General features: G+C 47.0%; 1 protein-coding gene across 3 annotated transcripts in view; it reads left to right on the forward strand.

The window, feature by feature from the left end:
* The first annotated feature begins 610 nt into the window (after positions 1-610).
* The window catches only part of PLS3 (plastin 3), a 60933-nt gene continuing 47061 nt past the window's right edge, over positions 611-14482 (forward strand). Inside the window, exon 1 of one of the 3 annotated variants that reach the window (XM_077307570.1) lies at positions 611-751. The gene's annotated coding sequence lies outside the window, so the exon portion shown is untranslated. Of the gene's footprint in view, positions 815-13553; positions 13645-14482 lie in introns of those variants that run through there. The other 2 variants (XM_077307571.1, XM_077307573.1) reach the window with 2 other exon arrangements.

The following is a 14482-nucleotide window of genomic DNA, read 5'->3' on the forward strand; positions in this document are numbered from 1 at the left end:
TTTTTAAACGATTTTTAAAGATTTACAAAGTTCTGCCTAAAGATTACTAGCGCCTTTGTCTGGCAGGGGGAAGAGGCAGTTTGCTGAGGCAGACGGCACCAGACAACACAGCAGTTTTATTCAAGGTAGCAGCTTTCCTGTGTGTATCTGAAGAAGGGTGTACGCACACCAAAGCATATATCTCGAAGAAAACTTCCTGGGTGCCCCTGAACTGTGTTCTGCTACTTCAGAACAAGTCGGTTTACCCACCTGGATCCACCAGGCAACACACACACACTCCCGTCGCCCAGCTGAGTGCACATTCACGCCGGGGAAACATAACGTGTGAAACAGGCTGAAAAAACGCGGCGGCGCCTGGGGAGGGGACACTTGCCCCCTGGACCCCGAAGTTTCAGCGGGACATAATCAAACTAAACTCCAGCGAGCGTCAAGGCGGGGCGAGCGAGCGGTCCCTCGAGTACCGGGAAACCCGCTGGCGGATCCGCCCGTCTGGAGCCCAGACTCTCAGTCCCTGGGCGGGCATGCGTCTCCAATCCCGTCCGCGGATTCGTGACTGACCGCGTCACCGCCTAATGGCCTCCCTCTGCGTCTTCGACGCGCGGCCTTTCAAACCAATCGTTGGCCGGGCAGGGGCGGGTCCTGACGCGCGAGGGGATGCTGCGATGCGGGGCGTGGAGAGGCCAAGCGGAGCCGCAGCCGGAGGTGTCGAGGCGCCAGGAGCTCGCGGGACAGCAGCAGCGGGACGCGAGGGGTGAGTGGCCCGGCTGCCGCCTGGACTAGCAAGGGGACTCCAGCCCAGGGAACAGCGGGCGCGGTGAGCAAAGCGGTGGCCAAGGGAGGCCGCCTCCTTTCGGGGACCCCTGGCAGGGCTAGACCCCGGCGGGGCGGGAGAGAGCCGCTTCTCCCCCATCCACCCCCCCCCCCCCGCCCCGCAAAGTTCCCGCCACTTCCGTGCCGAGGAGGTCCACACGTGCGCCAAGCAGGTTGGGCGGTGCCGCGCCGGTCGAGGACTCCTTGGGGCTGCTGGCCTGAACGTGGGGACCAGCCCAGCGGGGCGCGCGGGCCTCGTTCCGACGCCTCCTCCAAGGGCTGATCGGCTCCAGTCTCCTCGGCCAGGAGCCGAGCCCGTCCTCCCCGCTCAGCCGTAAGTGGCGAGCCCCGCCTGGCGCATCTCCCTCTCGCAAGCATCCCCCGGCGCCGCGGCCGGCTGAGCTGCCCAGGGTGCTGCTCCGAGGGCACCGGCTTGCTTGGTTCGGCGGTGGGTAGGCGAAGGCGACCAAGGGTCTCCCGCCATGGAGGCGAAGCGGTCGCCCAGGCAGACCTGCCGCGAGAAGGGATTCCGCCGGCGTTTGTCTGGAGCGCTCGTGGGAACGTGCCACGAGGCCGGAACTCTGACTCATTGGCTTAGTCTGCATGGCCCCGCATGCTTCGGAACGCGCCCTGTAGCCCCCCCCCACACTCTAGCAATGGGGGGGGGACCCTCAGCAGCATCGCAGAAGACCGGTTCTCTGTGAGGGAGAAAGCCTGACTCCCCCCCGCATTGGGCAACTGGCCTGTGCTTCCCAGAGAGCCCCCATCTTAGCTGCTTCCAGTTCTGCAGGGGAAATGGAAACCCCTAGCAGGGCCTTGCTATTGAAGCTCCCCATTTCACGTTGAGAGACAACTTTAGGATGAACGTTGGGGGGGGGGGGAGGGTTTGAATTTCTGATATGCAGAATGCTCACAAATCCCATCCTTGCCATGGAATCCCTCTGGGACAAAGTCCTTCTTTGGTAGGTAGGTAGTTGCTTCCCCAGAGCGGAAAAAAATTTCGGGGTGGTTCTTGTCCACACAGTGTGAGCCTCCCTTCAGAAAAATGGCCCCTTTGCTTTTCCTTTAGCTGGTGTGTGTGTGTGTGGGGGTGTGTGTGTGTGTGTTTTTTAAGACCTACCTTTCTTACAAGGATCTCAGAGCAGCCTCCATGGCTCTTTCATTCATTGTAGCCCCACAACAATCTTGTGAGGCTGGCCAGGCTGGGATAGAGTGACTTTTCTGAACGCTCTCAGTGAGTTTCGGTGTAGATTGCCTGTTTGAGCAGGCAAGGTCTACGTTCGTCCTGTGGTTCTGATGGCAGACCCTCTCTGGCCAACTGATCCCACCTCCTGCTAATTAAAAACACATTCTTAAAAAAAATTATTATTATTTTGCCCCAGACTTAAAGGGTTGGGAGAAACAAGTGGCTCAGATCATGCAGCGTCATCCCAGTGGTTGTGCCTGTTTTGCATTCTCCACAAATAAATGCCTCAGCAGGAGAGGGGGGAAGGAAGCCCCCGGGCACGAGGCTAGGCCTTCTGAAGATGTGGGCCCCAAGAATCCTTCCTGTCTCCCCTTCCTCTCTAGGACTCCTGTCCATATGGCTCTTATTTAAGGCAAAGGACTGTGACTTTTTGTCTGCCCCAGTGTGCATTCCCCTTCCACTCTCTTACTGAACTGCAAGGATTGAGATGGTCTAAACTGCCTGCCACCCTGGGGGCTCCCATTTGGAGATGCTGCTGGAGAAATCTTCACTGAATGGGCTGATTCATTAAGAACTCTGGTTTTCTGCATAAGATTCCCCAGGGGTAGCAGCTCTAATAGATACTTGCTTTGTGGGGCAGCCCTGCTGCAAGATGTGGGCCTTGTTCCAATCTGGAGAAAGGGAAGTGCTCTTGGCAGGGAGGGCAGGGCAGGCTTTGATACGGAGGTCCTTCTCGTTTCTCTGGGCATTGCTGTGCCTATAAGGATGGCTGTTTGTTGTAGCTGGAGAGCAGATGTGGCCACACCCTTCCTCCACGATGGATGTGCCGGTGGCCTTCCAGTAGCATGAAGGCTGATCTGTACATCAGACTGGCGTCTCCCTCCTCCCTCCCTCCCTCCTTCCCTCCCTCTCTCTTAGGAAGCATTTCAAAGCCTCTGGCTTTCCTGTCCAATGTCAAAACTGGAACAGATTCAAAAACGTTATATGCTTGCAGTTAAAGAGTGAGCATCAAATTTTAGAGATGGCTAGGAGAGACAGGTTTATTCCTAAAAGCAATTCATTAAAAAAAATTATTTCTTTCATTTATCGACCACCATTCCCAGACCAAGGGACTGCCCCCCCTGCACTCCCCGCCCAGCCAGCTTTGGGGGGGAGGGGCACCTGCTCTAGGTGTCCTGGCATCTAGAGGAGGGACCCTAGATCTTCCACGGCCTGACCTCAACCATATGCCTGGCGGAAGAACTCTGTCTTGTAGCCCTGTGGAACTGCACCAGCTCCGCCAGGGCCCTCAGCTCTTCTAGGAGTTCATTCCACCAGATTGGGACCAGGACCAAAAGTCCCTGGCCTTGGTTGAGGCCAGGCGAATCTCCTAGGGGCTGGGCACCATCAACAAATTAGTACCCACAGGGCACAAGGTTCTTTGAGGGGGGTGCCTCAGATATGCGAGGCCCAGACCATGAATGGCCTTAAAGAAACTTTATCTGGAACAAAACTGGCAACCCGTGCAGCTGCCTCAGCACTGGCTGGATGTGGGCCCTCCAAGATGATCTAGAGAGGACCCTAGCAGCCGCATTTTGCACCAACTGTAATTTCCGGGTCAAAGATAAGGGAAGGCCTGTGTAGAGCGAACTACAGAAGTCTAGTCTGGAAGAGTCCGTTGCATCCAGGTGTTCCAGAGACAGGTAGAGCCCTAATAGTCTGGCTTCTGGTGGAGCAGAATAAAAACCTAAATTATAGAATTAAGCAATCCCTTGAGTTAAGAGTGCTGAGTCCTTAGGGGGAGTTGTAATTTTGCTATATCCAACCTTTCCTCTCTACTCCAGGAACACGGCCTCCAGCAAGCGCTACTGTGTTACTACTCAACATTGCTGTTACAGTCTTGCATAATCCCGGTGGAATGTGGGTGTGCAACCCAAACCATGCTTCCTGTTTTCGTTCTTTTCGGCACATAGATACAATGGGCACATCTCAGATTTTCAGCTTCTTGAAAGCAGGGCTGATCTCTCTCTCTCTTTGCAATGGATGGTTGGAATGTGATCATATTTGTACAGAAAAACGCTGTGCATACTTCATATCTTAGCATTACATAAGTTTCAGTACAGAAATTTTGTTCCAAGGGAATTGGGAGACTAGCAGCTCTTTACTGGAATCTAATGATCTTTTGCTGACCTCAAAAACAATCTACCTGAGAATCCACAGGTGCAAACAGATTTTTTCTCTCTCTTTAGGGAAATAGATGGGACACCAGCATCCCTACCTATACACATTGCTGCTTTTCATGCTGTTTTGGATAATGCCTAGAGGCCAGAGGCCCGTGCTCCATTATTGTGGATAAAATGTCTTACCTGCAAATAATTTAGCTGGATAACATCCAGTATTACTTGGCATTGTGTACTGATTAGAATATCTGGGAGATCCAGGTTCAAAGGTCACTCTGCCCAGAAGTTTCTGGGAGACTGGTTCTGGAAGTTTCTGGGAGACTGGTTCTACACCAGGGGTAGTCAAACTGCGGCCCTCCAGTCAAACTGCGGCCCTCCAGATGTCCATGGACTACAGTTCCCATGAGCCCCTGCCAGCATTCGCTGGCAGGGGCTCATGGGAACTTTAGTCCATGGACATCTGGAGGGCCGCAGTTTGACTACCCCTGTTCTACACAGTCAGTGTAACCTCACTCACAGGGTCCTTGTGTGGATACAAGAAAGGAGGAGAGAATTATCGTACGTTACCCTGACTGTTGGTCGTACAGGAGAAGTGTTGGTGCCTCAAAGCACCAGTCTTCCCCCTCTCTTAAATGATTAAGGGTTGATTTGTAACTGGAGCTATATAAAATACACAAGTGCTTCTGGTTCTTCATCCCTTGAGGATTGAGTTACTGTGGCTGTTTTATAAGCGCAGTCCAGATTACTAAATAAACATTGTCATTCAGCTGTTGTGTGTTGAACTGCTGCTGTGATATTCATTTCCTAAAACCAAAGGAGGGGCAGGACTGTAGTTTCAAGGCCATTTGGGGGGAACACCCTTCTCCCCATGTTGCTCCTCCCTCTTGATCCGTGGTCCTGTTTAATGATCCTGCACCACTACCATTCGATTATCATTTTCTTGAAATGGTGCCTTGTTGGTGGTGGCTCCTTTTCAGGGAGTTCCATCCCCAAATTAACTCAGCAGATCCTTTCATTGGCTGTTTTAATAAGAGCAGTTTGAATTTTTTTTTAACTGCCAGACATCTTGAAATATAGTTTTGTGCTGCCTCCTACTGGCTTGTTGTGGTTTACTCTTGTTTTTGTTCATTTTTTGGTGTTAATTGGTGTTTTTAAGTTTTTAACTACCCTTTGCTGCTTTAGGGGCCATTTAGCCCAAAATTATGCTGCGGTTAGAGTGTCATACCAGGATCTGGGAGGCTCTGCTTTGAATCGCTACTTCCCCATGGAAGCTTGCCACCCGATTTTGGGCCAATCACTGTCTCGGCATAACCTACCTCATAAGGTTGTTGTGAAAATAAAATGGAGAGGAGAATAATGTTGAAAGTGGCTGTGGGTCATCACTGGGGAAAAAAACTGAGTTTTAACCTCTGCATAAAAACAAAATGAAAAATCAGCCCATAAACAGAACAAACAAATTGCATTTGGTTTTAAACCCAACAGATTTTATTTTGCACGGGAAAGGATTAAAATGGGAACCTCAAATTGAAATCTTTTATATCTAACTCAACCCTAGGTTCTTATTCCATGTGGTGTGTTCTACTGCTTGTTGAATGAATTTCTTCTCTCTACCCTCTTGGAACAGGAAGGAAGTTCTGTATTACCAACGTTATTTATGATTTGCTATGAAAAGAAAGGGGATTTAGTTGATCAGGAACAACAGAGTGTTGCTGAACATTAGGCCAAATGTTGCTGTAGTGCTTACACATACAGCTTCTTGTTGGTCAGATGTGGAATGTCAGAAATGTTGGAAGTTGGTGAAGAAAAATGTGGTGAAGAAAAGCCCCCCCCCCCATCATTTTCTATTTTGTTGGTGTTTTCCTGTAGAATACTTTCAATGAATGTTTGTTTTGGAGTAATTTTTGTTCTTACACTTATGTATAGCTAAACTTTTAGCAGTCGTCCATCCTTTCTTTATACAGAAGAAAATTCCAGATAGAATCTGAAATCATAGCCTTAATTCAAAATCTCACTTTTAATATTGTCATACTGGAACATGCAGTTTCAGTTCCATGACATCTCTGCATGCATTACTTTTATCTCAGGACCTGAATCACATGTTACAAAGTTCTCATGTTCCCTGTCTGCCAGACCTAGTCCTGTTGACAGATGTGCTCCAGGCGTTCTGTGCTTGCAGCTTCATTTCCAGGCATACTTATTCCTGATTTGGATTGGGACTGGGGTAAGTGGCAGCGCATAAATGTGTGCAATGGGGCAAACAGAAGCTTCCACCCAGTCACTTCAGGCTCGTAAAATGATACAGGTAGAGGCTCAAGTCCTCTTCTGCACATGCCACAATCCTAACCAAATCACACCTCTGTGCACTTGAAGATTAAGTGAAACTGCCCTATAATGAATCAAAGCTTTTGGTCTATCAGGGTCAATATGGTCTTATCAGACTGGCTGCATTTCTTCAGTCTTGGGTAGAGGTATTTCACATCATCTTCTGTTTGTACCCTTTAACTGGAGATGCTGGGATTGGACCTGTGAGATTCAGCATACCAAGCAAATACTCTACCACTGGGCCGTAGTTCCTCCTCAGTGGCCCAGTTGATAGGACCGAGGCAGACATTTTGGGGGATACATAACATATAATTGTTATGTTTCCTACATCCTTACCCTGATCTCCAACAAGGTTTCGGTTGACAGGTCTATGGGTCAGAGCAGCAAATATGCAGGCAAGCCATCTTAGACTCAAAGCAATGGTGGCAATCTCAAATTAAAACAACAGGTAATGTGAAAAACCTCTACTTGAGATCCTGGACAGCCACTGCTGGTGAGAGTACATCATTGAGCTTGGATAAACTGAAGGCCTAACTGTATGTTCAAGTGCCTTCAAGTTTTCCAACTCCCAAATGATTTCTTTTAGTCAAGCAAAACCAATTACAGCCCACTTTCACCTTGCAGCTCAGTATGGTTTTTTAAAAGTACATTCCAGAGGGGCTTTAGGGAAAGAGCAGCCAAAATGTCCATTGGTGCCAATTGTCCCCTGTCAGCAATCAGCCTAAGCCGGAGACATTTCTTCATCTTCATTGTGCATAACACAGCAACATAATTTCTCTCTCTGTGTTGCTCTGCCGAGAACATTTTGTGTCCTTAGTTTCTTTTCTGTGTGTCAAACTAGGCTTGTGGTGGGTGTGGCGGGCAGAGTGTCTGCAGAATGCATCTGTGTGAATAGTTTTCTTTCCGATAAGGTTTAACCGTTGCTTCGACTGAGCAGGCAGTTTCCGCTGCAGGAGCTGAGTTGCTCGTAAGAAAGGAGGCTGAACTGCCTTTCCTTCAGCCTCCTTTCCCTGCCTTTCCTTCAGCCTCAGTCAGCCAGAGCCACCAGCAGCCACAAGAAGTGAAGGGGGGAGGGAACCCAAGCTGACAACTGTATATAAGGGAAGAACAGCTGTGAGGAGCACTGGAGCGATGGTGAAATAGTGGTTAGAGCAGGGGTAGTCAAACTGCGGCCCTCCAGATGTCCATGGACTACAATGCCCTTGAGCCCCTGCCAGCGAACGCTCATGAGCGTTCGCTGGCAGGGACTCAAGGGCATTGTAGTCCATGGACATCTGGAGGGCCGCAGTTTGACTACCCCTGAGTTCTGACTTGAGGAAACCACTCTTGCAGCCTAACCTGTATTGCTGGGGGGAGGTGGGGCAGGGTGGAGTACAGTTTTCTATTCTATCCTGCTTTTTCATCCCACTACAAGCAGCATCAACCCCATCAGGTTTCCTTTTAGTGCCGTGGAGGGAAGATTACCATATTTAAATAACCATGGCAGGGATCCTTGGACCGGGATAGAGAAAAGCCATGTAGGACGGGGGCTGCAGAAGAGAGGGGAATTGGTGAGATTGAGCACAAAAGCAGACTGGATCCAGTCTATGGGGAGATCTGGTCCATTTTATTCTCAGGAGGATTTTGTGAGATAAATTAGGTGGGGTCGGCTCAGGTTCACCCAGCGAAGTCCATGGCTCGGGGTCTCCCAGACTAGTCCAAGAATCTTACCATTTCATCACTTGCCTTTTTAATTAAAATTTTTTTTCTACAAATGAGGCCATTCAGTTAATGTCAAGCTCTCTGAAACCACACATTCCTTGTTGATTTCAGGGGGGGGGAGATAGACATAAGGACTAGACTAGTGACAAAGGAATTTTATAGAAATGGGTTTTGTGTCATGCATGTCCAAATGAAGGGTCCTCAGCTGGTCCTAGCATTCTGAGACAATGGCCATTGTGCATGCCACCAGTTGTCCAGCCCCATGTGTAAGATATCCTCATCTTTATAGGAGAGGTTAACTTGTTGACTCTTCCCACCTGCCTCATTTTGGCAAATGTTTGAAAGGATCCTGTTATTCTCCTCTCTGCACCCTGAACAAATGCTGGAGACAGCTGCCCCCAGATATGTGCATATGTGAAGCACACACGTCCTGCCACATGCTACACAGTAGCATATGCTAACTTGCATTCTTGCTGCATCGTCTTAGAGATGGCATTCATGAATGATTAATATGGATGTGGTGCGTTTCTAAATAAGTCAGCAGCTCCACATGCTGCAGAAACGCAGGTGAAGATATGGGAGACACTTTTTCATCGGGCAAGAATAGGCTGTGAGGGAGCTGCAGTCCTTATCTAGCAAACCTCTTAATGTGAGCTTTATGTGTGTGCAAGGGTGTGTTTTATCTTGTTTTTTTTTTTTGTTTTTTTTGAGACCACGGCCAAGGTTAAATGCGCTGGTTAGGGATAATTAAATCACCAGGCAAGAAGTTTTCCATTCACATGCTTGGGAGGAAAACAGTTTCAGGAGCTTTGGTATAACTTGACAAGCATTAGTGCCTTTTTATAAATCCCAGTTCTTGGCCATTGTGATATGCTCAAATTCTGTAGCTCTGCTTCAGCTGGTTGTTCCTGTGGAACATACAGATCATCCACTGGTGGGTCTGGGTTATCCTCAACCTTTTTTGGGCTGGGGACTGGGGGTGGGGAGAGGGAGGCACAGGTGTTGACACGCCGGCGCCCGCAAACCAGCAGGCGCACCTCCCCCCCTCCACGGCGCTCGCTCGCTACGCTGGGAGTGATCAGCTGCCTCATGGTGCAGCGAACACCACGCTGTGGGGGGGAGGTGCAGGCACAAATGCGCAGATGCAGCAGGTCCGCGCCTGCAGCCCCTGGCACCCACGCCCCCCCCCCACTCAGCATGGCGCTCGCATCTGATGGTCTTGCTTCTGGATGACATCCTTTGGTTTGCCAATTATGATTGGTGAGTTCACCTACAGCAGGGGTGGCCAAAGTGTGGTGCTCCAGATACTCATGGACTGGCAGGGGCTCATGCTAATTGTAGTCCATGGATATCTGGAAAGCCACAGTTGGGCTACCCCTGCCCTAGAGAGAGGCCTGCTTAGTGGCTGCTTTCCAGATTTAGAACTTCCCTTTCTTAGGAATGGACTGCCTTCCTGTGGTGCTGTCAGTGGTCCTTATTTCACTAAGCTTGCAATGTATTTCCAAAAGTCCAAAGAACTGAATTCAGACAAAGTTGCAAAGCATGATCAAACATTGCATATCCCAAATGCCCTCTCTTGAGCTGAAAGTGCTCAGCCTGAGATTTCGTTCTTTTCTAGGCAGGTATTGGTCTAAGAATCAAGTGGGGAGTCCGGGGGTGTTGTTTAGTGCAGGGGTAGTCAACCTGTGGTCCTCCAGATGTTCATGAACTACAATTCCCATGAGCCCCTGCCAGCGTTTGCATTTGCTGGCAGGGGCTCATGGGAATTGTAGTCCATGAACATCTGGAGGACCACAGGTTGACTACCCCTGGTTTAGTGTCCATAGGTATGTGTGCATTAACTTTATTATGAGCTGTGTGTTAAAATGCATAAGCCAAGAACACATGAAAGATCATAATGAATGGTGATTTCTAACGGTCACGCAGGAGTGATGTTTAAACATCTCCCTGTGCTAAGGTTCCTCTTGTTTAGTGATTCATTTCTCCCCTTTAGCATCAGCTGCCAGTATCCCAGCGCTTTCAGAACCATGAAACTCTGGATTCTTGAATAAACAGGGACAAGACTATTTGCATCTGTGACTGCTGTCTCAGAGATATTTTGTGTGCAGATGTCTCTTGCCTATGCTTGGAAAATGTGACTCACAAGCACACCTGTCAGATTTGGTTAGCTTGTGGCGAACTGTCTGGGTACTTTTCTTTGAGAGAGGTTTCACCTGCATCTCTAATTCAGCCCAACATTTACTGTGCAATCCTGCCACTGTGCACACTTACCTGGGGGTAGGCCTCAGTGAATACAGTGGGATTGACTTCTGGTAAATCTGCATAGAACCGCTCTGTGAGTCCAAAGTCTAAAGTAAACCTAGTTTCAGAGGGTAGCTATGTTGGTCTGCTGCAGAGGAAAAGAAGAAGAGCTGGGTTTTTATATCCCACTTTTCACTACCCAAAGGAGTCCCAAAGTAGCTTACAAACAACTTTCCCTTCCTCTTCCCATAACAGACACCCAGTTTTTTAAGACTGTTTCATATATTATGTTTCCTCTGAGTGAATTTGCACTCAGCTGGGTGACGGGAGTGTCTATGTTGCCTGGTAGATTCAGGTGTTGGTCAGAAGCAGCAGTCCAGTGGCACTATTAAAACCAAAAGAGTATTATTCAAGGTATTCGCTTGACACAGTGTGTAGGTGCATGAAAACTTATCCTTACCCATCCATCGATGGATTGATTGGCTGGCTCTCACATCTTCCTTCCACGCCCACTTCCCTGAAGGGGCAAGTCCCCACTTCTGGGGTTCCTCAAAACCTGAAAAATATTACAGGGGTTCCTCCACAGTCAAAAAGTTGAAAAAGCTGGTCTAAGCTTCAAAAGTCAAAGTTCCATTTGTCAGACACGAGAGCAGAAATGTTGATTTGAATCCTTTTTATTCCAGCTAGAATAGAATAGGCTTGTAAAAAGTCTTGTAAAGAATGTAATATATATGTAACCTCCAAAACTGCTAATTTTGTCTTTGCTGGTCTACGGCCGTAATAAAGATATGTATATGTAACCTGCTCTAAACAAGCTGATGACAATATACATTGTACTTGAGTGTCCTTTACAAACATTCTATCCAACACCCCTCCCACCTTCTGACTAGGATAAAAGGACTCAGATCTATTCTGATCGACAAAGAGAGCTCTGGTTGGTCTCCAGGGCACTGCTAGACTCAGATATGACTTCAATAAGCCTGTTCACTTCTCTGCTGTTTGCATGAATGATCCTTGCAGGATGAATCCACCTAGGTTCTTCAAGAACCCAATCCTAAACTTGAAAATAAGTCCTATTTATTTCAATGGACTGGACATTGTCTGGTGGTACTATCCTAAACAGAGTTATAGCCTTCTAAGCACGTTAGCCTCAGATAGAGTAACTGTTTAGGATTGTACTGTATGTAGCTTATACAAGCTCAGGATTGTGATTCATAAGACCAAGTGGGGATTCTAAGTGTGGGAAGAAATACTCACAATGATTTTTGAAAAGGCTGCCACATGGTTTAATTTTTTTCCTTTGATAACTTTGGACATGACCCATCATGCATTTTTTTCCTGCACAAGCCACATCGAGATGAGTAGGAAACGTGTAAGACCATCTCAGTACTCCTGTGCAATTCTCATTCACTTCAGTGCGGCTTTCAAAGGGGAACTGTGAATTGTGTTGAATTTTACTCAGTCAAATGGCGTATCACGGCAAAGTTCATAAGTTACTAAACTACAAAGAATATTGTGTAACCATATCAGTGTTTGAGTCAATAAAGATACACTCAGTTTGTAAGAGTTGATTGGTACATCGGAAAGGATTCCATATCCCCCTGCTTCCACTTACACATTAATTCCTACAGTGACTTGCTTCCTTGGCTCCTGCTTATTTATTTATCCAGTCATTCATAAGCATAATAAAACATATCCAGCTTATTCTGATCCCTGTGCTAGGTAACTCAATTCTAGTATTGTGCTAACAAATATTTGTTAGTACATTCTTAATAAGACAGTTAAATTTCATGTTTAACTCTTTGAGGAAAAATGACCCAACTGGAAGTGTAACATTGACCATTCCAAAATGTTTACTCAATTTCAATCCTAAAGGTGGTGGTGGTGGTGGTGGTGGGGGGGATGTTCTTAGGTGTGTACCACAGTGTGAGTGTAAAACATGCAGGATTGTGGCTTTTTAAAAATATCAGACACCTAGCATGTTTATCCAATAGAACAGGGGTAGACAACCTGTGGTCCTCCAGATGTTCATGGACTACATGGGAATTGTAGTCCATGAACATTTGGAGGACCACAGGTTGACTACCCCTGCAACAGAACATCTGATGTGATAGCTTTTTAAAAGAACTTGACACGTGTGGTTTAGGTAGGAGAAATAGCAGTGTTCTAATTTTCACCAGGATCAGCCAATCAGAATGCTGCCTAGCCAGCTAGGGAAGCGAGGTGGGTTTCTTCATTTTTTCCTGTTTCATTTTTATTCTGCCCTTCCTTGAATGAGTTTAGAGTATAATACATGGTTTACCCTTGCTCTGTTTAACAATAATTGTAAAATAGATTGGGCTTTGAGTGGCTGGCTCAAGGTTACCTTCTGAGCTTCATGGCCAAGTGTCAATTTGATCCTGGCTCTTCCTGGTCCTGGTGTAGCACTCTAGCCATTTCACAAGGTGAGTGACAAAAGGGCCAGCCGTTTTGCCCTTTGCACAGCCAACTTCTGCGATAAACAAGAGGAGCCAGTTGTGCATGAGATCAATTTTCTGAGGCTGGTTCTGTTTGACCAAAAATGGGTAAGAGCAGATGGGCAGGCTGACCATTCAGGCTTCAGGCCAACCACCATTCAGGCTACCAAGAGCTATTCTTCCTGGTTACAGGGCGGCGGGATTCTTACTCTCTGCAAGTGCCCTGTTGTAAAATTTTGCAAGCAGTGAAATGTAGTGCCAGTTCTAAGAACACATTCCTGGTTTTCTTCCTCTTCTCATTTAAGGGGGCAGATTTCAAGCTGACTACTTTTGCACTCCTTACAAAAATGAAAAAGACAGTATCCAAAATAAAAAGGAACTTGCTAGTTTGGAGCTGGCAGAGTTGTCCACCTTCCCACAGTAGCCAACAAATATAGACGATGAATGGATTTTCCCTCCTTTTTCTGCAGATGTTTATTGTATTTTAAAAAACCCAAAGTAGTGAAGTCACTTTCCCTAAATAGCTGAAGAAGTGAGTCTATAAATAAAGGTCGCCAGACATCAGTCTTTTAGAACATAATGGTTATTTTGGCTTCAGTAGAGTCTGAGGCACACCCAGTTTTGGGTATTGCACAAATAACATCCTCACCCGTAAAACGAGTAGCAGTTTGCACTGTGCTCCCATATCAGCAGAGGACTCTGAACTGCATGGTGTTGAAAAGCCTCTGAAGAATCTCAAAAGGTTCCAGATAAACTGTGGAGTGTCCAGGTAATTCTCTCCCCGTGGCATATTGGCTTGTGTTTTCTCTGTTTTGCCTTGCTTTGACCTTTAGGGAGACTATATGAATCTGTGTGAAGTAAATGACTCTTAACAAAATGATTCCTGAACTAGTAGATGGATGACAAGGATGATGGTGTGTCCTTTCATAGCTCAGCTGGTGTAGGAGGTCTGTAGCCAGACTGTGAAAGTATAGGTAGGCTGCTGGTTTGACTCTGTTTCAGAAAAGTTCTGCTTTTCATGGAGTGTGGGGTTATCAACAGCTCTTAGCCTTGATGGCCAAACGGAATCTCCTTGTTCAGAGGCAGTGTACCTGGGTCAAAGAGCAGGAGATGCTGTTGTCATGGAAATATCTGGCTGGCTGCTGAAACAGAGCTCTAGTTTCATTGAATGGGGTCCTTAGATTCTTGTTCTCCTGATGTCAGGAGAATTTGGATCAGCTCAATGGAACAGTAACTTGAAAAGAAATTATTGTAAATCTATATTTTAAAAGAAATATTTTCATGATTTTAAGTTATTTTTTTATTTTAAAAAATCATGATTAAGTTATAACAGTGTATACCCAATAAATATTCAGCTTCTAACTGTTCATATACAATGCAAGGTTTTGTCTTTGACGTTCTGATTGGGTTTGATGCCGTTCCAGCGGGCAGTGAAAGGTTTCCAGTTCATAATAACTCTTTTGTACGCCAATTGTTTCCTTTCCCATATGAATAATAAATCATACCTGGCTTATTCCAATCTCTGTGTTAGCTTACTCAGTTTCAGCACTGTGCTAACAATATTCTTGCTGCTCTATGTACATTTCTTAATAAGACAGTTAAAATTT

The sequence above is a fragment of the Paroedura picta genome, chromosome 13 (assembly GCF_049243985.1).
Source record: "Paroedura picta isolate Pp20150507F chromosome 13, Ppicta_v3.0, whole genome shotgun sequence".
NCBI lineage: Eukaryota > Metazoa > Chordata > Lepidosauria > Squamata > Gekkonidae > Paroedura > Paroedura picta.